We start from the raw sequence: 6,851 nt of genomic DNA on the forward strand, positions 1-6,851 counted from the left end.
GGAGGCATGGAAGCAGAAAGGGATCTTGGAGTTCTAGTGGACTCCAAGATGAACATGAGTCGTCAGTGTGACAAAGTCATCAGAAAAGCTAATGGCACTTTATCGTGTATCAGCAGATGCATGACGAACAGAACCAAGGAGGTGATACTTCCCCTCTATTGGGCGCTGGTTAGACTGCAGTTGGAATCCTGCGTGCAATTCTGGGCGCCGCACTTCAAGAGGGATGTGGATAACCTGGAGAGGGTCCAGAGAAGGGCCACTCGTATGGTTAAGGGCTTGCAGGCCAAGCCCTATGAGGAGAAACTAGGGCACCTGGACCTCTTCAGCCTCCGCAAGAGAAGGTTGAGAGGTGACCTTGTGGCTGCCTATAAGTTCATCATGGGGGCACAGAAGAGAATTGGTGAGGCTTTACTTACCAAGGCGCCCCTGAGGGTTACAAGAAATAATGGCCATAAGCTAGCAGAGAGCAGATTTAGACTGGACATTAGGAAGAACTTCTTCACAGTTAGAGTGGCCAAAGTCTGGAATGGGCTCCCAAGGGAGGTGGTGCTCTCCCCTACCCTAGGGGTCTTCAAGAGGAGGTTAAATAGGCATCTAGCTGGGGTCATCTAAACCCAGCACTCTTTCCTGCCTATGCGGGGGGTCGGACTCGATGATCTATTGAGGTCTCTTCCGACCCTAACATCTATGAATCCATGCCTGCGTTCATTTCTCCTGCCGGAACCAGAGTAAGCAGCTATGCCAGTTCCCCAGTTTGAAAACCCAGAGGGTGCAGGGCAGGGGAGCAGAAAGGTCTGCATAGAAGCCCATACCCTGATGCCTGAAGATGGGAACCCCAGGAGAAGACACCAGGAAAACCTTATGCCAAAATCCAGCAGATGAATACTCCACAAAGGGTAAAGTGTGAGACAGGGAAAATTTAGAGAAGGGGCACTGACAATGAATTCAAGCGGACCCCCCTACAGAAAACTAAAGTGATACAACTGATTGAAGATAAGAAGCTGGGACAGATCTGAGTTATGTGCGAATTTGCTGTGGGGTGAATCCTCTTAATGATTTATTAATGAAATTGATCAGAGTGAAGAGAAACATGATGAATTAATCATTTATTTTCTTTTTGGATCATTATTGATTTTATTATTTATGAATTGATTTATCTGTATTTACATGCCTGCGAATCAATGATTCAAAATTATTATAAATATAAGTTGAACTGATTTGTCAGGTTCAAAGAAACACCAGATCAATTTTCAAGTGTGTCCCTAACCTGATAGAAGCGATAAGAGAAAACCAAGGACAAAGGAAGGTTAAACTGTAGATCCTACTGGCTGGGGGTCCCCTGGGAAGTTGAGGACTACTGTGGGTCATGTCCAACCTGATAATTCCTAGCCCTAGGGAAATCACCAGTAGCCCCTCTAGTCCCCTTCCTGCTAATTAAAACACCTTTTAAGTGGACTGCAGTAGACATTATGGGACTGTTGCCCAAAAGCTGTAGGACACAGATATATTAGTTGTGATGGACTATGCCATGCGGTTTCCAGAAGTGGTCCTAATGAGGTCTATTGTGGTAACTAAAGTGAAACAAGAACTTTTGAAGGTCTTATTGGAGAATAGGTATAGTCCAGCTGGAGCGTGGTCATTACTGTGCTCCAGCAGCCTCCTGTGTCTCATGTATCAACATCCCCAGGCTTCAAAATGGTGGTGGAGACACTTGAACTAAAGTTTCTCAAATGAACTTTAGTTCAAGCACCCCTACTGCCATTTTGAAACATGGGGACACTGATACACAAGACACTGCAGTGCTTTAATCAGAGTGGCTCTTGGAGCTGCTCTAATAAAAGCAGCAACCCCCAGCCACCACCCATGGAGCACATGTAAGAGTGCTCTTTGGCACTGGTCCTGTGGCCTCACCCTGGCCTCTTTCCCCTTAACTGCAAAGCCTCTGCTTGGCTGGTGTTGGGCCCAAATGGGGCATGACCTGAGGGAAGAGCGGGGGTTTCTCCCCTGTCTTTACAGTCGATTCTGCCATCCCTACCCCCTCAGAAACATCCCAGTCCCACTCACCTGTCACGCCTTGCTGAAAAAAGAGGAGTTATGTTTGAGATATGTCTTGCTGCTGCCCAAAGCAGAGGGTGGAAGGAATCCTAGGGCAAGGTCTTACTACCTATCTGGTCTTTCAGCATCTGTTGGCTCCCCAGCTTTCCTTTCCTGGTCATCGATTCACCAGTTGTCTTTGGAGCCTGGCTTATTACGGGCCCCAGCTGCTCCAAGCCTTAGTTCCCCTTTCCAGTCACATGGCACAATAGACCCACTTGGCTCTTGCTGGTCCAAAAGATCTAGGTCTTAAAGAGGCCAAACCCCCTTTCCAGCCTCTTCTCACCATTCTTCATAACAGGGACTCAACTCCCTGTTACACATCCCTATTTGGCCTCTTCCAGAGACCCTGAATGCCTAAGCTGTGCCATTTGAATCTGCATGAGACCTGCACTTTTCCAAAGTTCATAGGATTCAAGCCAAGTGTTCTAGTCTGGAATCATCTCTAATTACAGTAACACAAAATTATTGATTTTGATGGGCCTCAAGAGACTCTTAGTTGTGACTCTTTCACACAACAACTCCTACAGTCATAACGCAAGAATATTTTAAGGCTTTAACACTCTGCACAGTGAGACCAAATACTACCTAGTTGACAAAGGATGAGTATTGCTTGCATTGGAAACCTGGGGCCAAATTCTGCTCATGGGTCCACTTGTATATATTTGCAGTTCAAAAGCATTACAGCAGATATACCAGCCATTGGTGAAACTGTGAGCTGAATTTAGAATGCTTAACTTTGTATTTCCCAAATTTAGTATGTTTAAGAAATCCACTAGGAGGTATAAAGATAGCTGTTTCCATTTTATTTATATGATACTGGTTTCAAATGAAGCTTGCAAAGGAAAATAGCTCTTTAATGGGATATCAGAAAAAAATCTTTTTACTTGTTTTGTTTCTGCTGCTTTGCCTATTTATTCCCAAGGGCAAATGCCATTTAGATAGTTGCAGTGTTTTGTCTGGTTCTGTACCATTAGATGCATCTTTCTGGTGAGATGTTAGAGGTGTTCTAGCCCAACAACTCTAAACCTTATTATATTTTCACATAGTTATAGAGCTGCAGTATTAGGTACTTCAGCTTAGTCCCTAATATATCCAATTAAGAAAAAAGAAAGAAAAGAAAAAGAAATCTCTCTGTTTAGCTTTTGCAGGGGATGCATATTAGGATTTTACATCTACTTTTTGGAAACATAGTCCATCCAGTTTATCACTCGGAACAGATATCTCCTTCCACAGAGAGACATATTTAAGTATTGATTTCTGGAGTAAGAGAGAGAATAGTGAAAATGAAATAGACTAAGCTAGTGCACTATAAACAACACATTTTACAGTTTTTACTTGCTTATTAAGTCTAGTTGCCCAAGATTCAGTTCTGGCTTTTATTCTATTCTGTATTACTTAACACATTATATAAATATGTGTTTGTATGTGTGTGGGTGAGTTGTGTTTATATACAAATGTACACCTAAATATATTTTTATAGGTAAACACACACACACACACGGAGACAGAGATAGACATGTGTACGTATATAAATACCCACTGTGGCTGTCCCAGCTGCCTGCAGTGGGTTGGTTCGGGATCGAGAGAGTGGCCGGGGTAAAAAGGTAAGAAAGGTTTATTGATCTAACAAACACATAATTACGCAAAGCTTAACAACACAACAAAGACAGACAGTAAATCTCTAAGTTGGCAACTTATCAGCAATCCCCTTTTAGGCCTGGTATACAACAAGCCTAATGAAATCCAGCCAAGTCAGGCATTCCAATCTACGCTGTCCAGAGGGGTACCAGGAAGAACCCTGGTAATCAGTCTTCGGGCTTCTCAGGACCCACCGCCCCACCAATCCCAGGTCTGCAGCTTCTCTTTTGCAATGCTAGCTTCCTTTACCACGCTGCATCTCCTGCCGATTTCCGGATGCGCCAGCAAATTTATAGATTTTTGAGCTAGCTGTTGGCTTGCATCCAATTATAGTTCTATACTACAAATTTTCCTTATATGACTAACCAATAGCAGTACAAGCCTTTATGTTTTCCTTATATGATTAATTTTAGCTGCCCCATCGCTAATGAAGCTGGCTTTAAGCTATGGCAAAATGCATTAACAAAATACAGGAAATGCTTAACTACAACGGCTTCCTTTTACACTCTTTCTTCTAGCTATAAGCATTCTGAGATACATAGATAAGCAGCAGAAAACCAGGTTTAACCCTCTGAATGCCAATTTAGCCGTCGCAGGACGTTTCAGCAAGCATTCTTTCAAGCAGACGCAATTTGTTGTCAAGAGACATGACCAAGTCACTACCACAGCGGCAGCACTGGCCCTGGGGCCTGAGCCTCCTGCTGCTTGCCCTCCCTAGGGAGTATTAGCTTAGAAATAGTATTTAAAGGTATAGATATATGCATTATAAGGGGTCAAGATGGACAGCAGGGATTAATTAATTTCTAAAGAGCTTGGGACATGCACGCACACAGCTTCTCATGGCCCTGAAAGCAGATGGGCTGTCCAGTAGGGGTGTGCGAAGCTGGCCGTATTCGATTCAGATTCAGCCCGATTCAGGGGACAGTGATTCGATTTGCTGATTTGGATCACTGTCCTGATTTGATTCAGCCGAATCTGAATCTGAAGATTCAATTCTGATTTGGAGAATCAGTGATTCGGCCATAGACCCAGCTTTATATGTTTTCTTTAAATACCTTGAGGTACCAGGCATGGCTTGTGAATATTGAGATGGTGGGGCGGATGGTGCATCCCACAGTAGCGTGTGGGGACCCCCTGTGTGCTTGGTGGCAGACCCCCCCCACACCCCCTGGCTCAGTGATCAGCCATGGGGGGGACCCTGGGTGACCCCCCCAGACCCAGGAGGCACCAGTCACTGAGCTGGGAGGCTGGGGGGGCGGCCCCCCACACACTCCACGGTGGACCTGGAAATGGACCGGAAGTGGTTCTGGTCCACTTCCGTGTCCACTGCCAAGTGTGCTGGGGACCCACCCCCCATGCTGCCGTGGGACGCTCCATCTGCCCCACCATCTCAGCATTCACGAGCCACCTGGTACCTTGAGGTACGTAGAAAAAAACATAAAGCTGTGTCTATGTCGGAATCATTGAATCTCTCCAAATCAAATCGGAGGCTTCTGATTCAATTCAGAGAGATTAATGGGTCTCCTGATTCGATTTAGATTTGGAGATTCAGCCACCGAATCAGGCCGAATCTCCTCCAAATTGAATCGGTGACCGAAGCTTTGCACAGGCCTACTGTCTAGCACAACAAGGCCAATGGATGGACACAGGCTGAGAATTTAAGGGGCGGGACATGCCATAACACAAGATCGCAGCCTTCTAGGCAAACAGGTTGTCTAACACAACCAGGACATACAGCCTGAGAACCAAAGAAGTATGTATGTAAGAGGCTGATGTCAAACCACTTGGAGTCAGTTGTCTCCTGGTTGAAATGGTAGCATCTCGTTGTCTCGCTGCCATGCCTTTGATGTTATGGGACCTATGTCTAGATGCTCTTGGGAGACAACAGATATTGGTCATAAGCTCAGGATATTGACAGTTCCTCACAGGGCTCCACCATCCCCATCCCCTGCCCTCACCACACCTGATGTTCTGGACATTGTTATGTGCCTCTGAGGTCAATGTTCCCACTCTCACTCGAAGGACCCTCGTCTGAGTCTTTGTCTAATTTGCTGCTAGCCCTGTTCTTCCCTGCACAGGTCCCAAGGCAGCTATTTCTCTCTTTTGGTCCCCAGTTATCCTCCTGCGACTGGGACCAACTTTCTCTTCCTCCCATCCTCCCAGGGAGTAATTCCAACCGTACCTTCTTCCTTTCCAACATTCCTGGAGCGGTTCTCTTCAACTACCATCCCCTCCCCTCCCCCCGGTACTAGATTCACTGGTCAGCTGGCACTCCCTGTCAGATCAAGTTCTTCACCAGATCTCACCAGGTAAGTTGAGGGGCTGGAGTCTTCCCTTAGTCTTCTCCTCCTGTCTGCTCTCCGTTCTCCTCTCCTGTTCTTCGCTGTCTTTCCATTCTTCTTCAACCCTGGGTGCTTCCTCGGTGTCCCTTAAATCCCCCTCTTTCCAGCTGGGTCTGCTGTGGCAGCCTCCTATTTGCTGCCCACCTGACCACCTGTGCCTTCCCTTGCTCTCCGGCGTGGTCTTTTCTTTTGCTGCGCTGTTTTCTCCCTCCCGGGTTTGAACCCCGGCATTTGAGTTTGCTGCGGCAGCCTTTGATCTGCCACGGCCCCAGCTAGGCCCTCTGGTTGTCTGGAGCACAGCGACTTCCTTGTCCCAGCTTGCTGTGGCTTCTCCTGTTTCTTGAGGTAAGTTTGTCCTTTTTGCTTCTGCCTTGGTGTTCCTGTGGCAGGGTGCTTCAGTCACCCTGTCACACACCTCCCCTCCTAGCAGAGGGTCCCCATGGGATCTCTCAGTCATCATCTTTTGTCCAGATCCATTCTCTTTGTATGTTGTCATTGCCGTCTGTCAGTCGGGATAAGAAGTCAGCCACAATGTTCAGTCATCTTGGCCGGTGCTCTATAGAAAAGAAAAAGGGTTGCAGGTCCAAGGCCCATCTCATTAATCTGGGGTTTTCTGTCTTAGAAGTCTGGAGCCACCAGAGTGACACATGGTCTATAATAAAAAGAAACTTCCTCCCATATAAATAATATTGGAACAGCTCAATCCCCCATTTTATGGCCAGGCACTCTCTCTCAATAATGGAATACTGTGTGTGTGCTTTGGATAGCTTTTTA

This window comes from Alligator mississippiensis, chromosome 4 (assembly GCF_030867095.1).
Source record: "Alligator mississippiensis isolate rAllMis1 chromosome 4, rAllMis1, whole genome shotgun sequence".
NCBI lineage: Eukaryota > Metazoa > Chordata > Crocodylia > Alligatoridae > Alligator > Alligator mississippiensis.